Raw genomic sequence first — 1,727 nt, forward strand, 5'->3', positions numbered from 1 at the left:
CATAAAAATCGGTTTTGCGGAATGGGTTAAAAGTGAATGAAATTTTGGGAAACTAATAAGTTTGAAGACTGATGTTAATTTCTGCATCATTGCTCTGAGTTAATTTCAACATCATGGCTCTGGGTAGGCAATTTACGTGAGGTATTATGGGTTAATGAAGTTCTGATTCATCTCTTAAAATTCCATAAGATTGCAAAATGGGTAACGAATAATTCTAGAAAATATTTTTATTGATTAGTTTTGTTGTTAAACTACATAAATACCTTATTGTCTTGTACATAAAAACCTTGTTTTATTGAAAAATCTGCACTAGGAACCTTGATGTTTTATTGAAATATCTCCATCAAGATGCTGTTGTTTGCACTATAGTTGGGCTGTTAATATCATTTCAAATTTGTTCACACAAGTGGACTTTGAGTTAAGTTGTTTAAAGCTTGTGAGTTTTAGTTGTTGGTTAATTAATCCAAATACACAATGTCTATAAATAACAGTTGATTAATATTTATGTGGTTGTACTTTCTCGTCTTGCATGAGAGGAAGGATCTACCATGGGAATTATGGACACTCTTCTTGCACTTCCTGTTGTGAGTATAATAATAACTTNAGACCATCAAATTGTTTTATCACACTACACACAATACTCATTATAATAAGCGTATTAGAAAGTAAAATGATCAAAGAAAATATGCTTTTCGGCNAGTGAGTTAGTGAAATAATACTTGACTTGGAAAGATTGGAGAATTAATGGTTTTTTATTCTCATTAACTTACAAGTTTACTCTGAAGTGCTTTTTACAGCAAAGTTTTATCATTCTCATCACTTATACTTTGGCAGAGTTTTTACTATGTATAAACCCCTTAATATCATATATCATATATTGAATACTGCATCAGCCAGATTATATTATTCATACATACGTGTTAGTTATCTGAATTCCAGGAAGCATTTTACTCACATTGTGTATATAGATTCCATTTATCTATTTCCATTCTTGTAGGAAAAACCCTGAACAGAAGAGAACAATGAGATATTGTCCATACTTGTCAATATGGATTCAATTTTGAGGAGGCTTGCACAACTATAGACAAATGTGGTGTGTTTAGTGTGTAATTGTTACTCTTATATATGTTATCAACACATTTTAAGTTTCTTTTTGTTTTATTTTCGTCTCTCCAGTATCAGCCGTATTAAATGGTCTAAGATGGTCAATTAAATAATGAAAAAGGAGATTTGTCTGGTGATGGTTCTTAAATATTTATTTTTGAGCAACATTTGTCAGGTCCTAAAGCGGTGATCTGGTAGATTTCATCANTGCTTTTCAATTAGAAGATGAAATTGACTTGCTTCAAGATCTGCCTAAAGATAAACATGTTGCACCTGTTGATACATAGAGGTATGGTGAGGTTTATAATCCTATGAAATTAGTTCTGCTTGTAATTAAAATATCAGTAAAGCAAGTAGTTTTTATCAAAGTTAGTAATTAAAATATTATTAACTAATTTTATATTATTTTCTTTTTNGCAGTATTTTTCTAGTTGAAGACGTCAACAATATCTTGACAATTAAATCATTAAAGTTAGGAAAGACTGGTGTTTATATGTAATTAGTATATGTTCATAGATTATGTTACGGTGTTGTACATTCTTATAGGTTAAGATAGGATATATATATATATATATATATATATATATATATATATATATATATGTTATGGTTGTGTGTTGTAC

The 1,727-nt window shown here is 29.5% G+C and overlaps 1 long non-coding RNA gene across 3 annotated transcripts in view; it reads left to right on the forward strand.

Moving 5' to 3' along the window:
- The window catches only part of LOC111241032, a 4,634-nt gene extending 3,014 nt beyond the window's left edge, over positions 1-1,620 (forward strand). For all 3 annotated transcript variants that reach the window (XR_002666730.1, XR_002666731.1, XR_002666732.1), the window contains 2 exons: positions 998-1,393; positions 1,525-1,620. This is a non-coding gene — a long non-coding RNA (uncharacterized LOC111241032). The remainder of the gene's footprint in view (positions 1-997; positions 1,394-1,524) is intronic.
- Positions 1,621-1,727: the final 107 nt, after the last annotated feature.

This window comes from Vigna radiata, unplaced genomic scaffold (assembly GCF_000741045.1).
Source record: "Vigna radiata var. radiata cultivar VC1973A unplaced genomic scaffold, Vradiata_ver6 scaffold_236, whole genome shotgun sequence".
NCBI classification, from domain to species: Eukaryota; Viridiplantae; Streptophyta; class Magnoliopsida; order Fabales; family Fabaceae; genus Vigna; species Vigna radiata.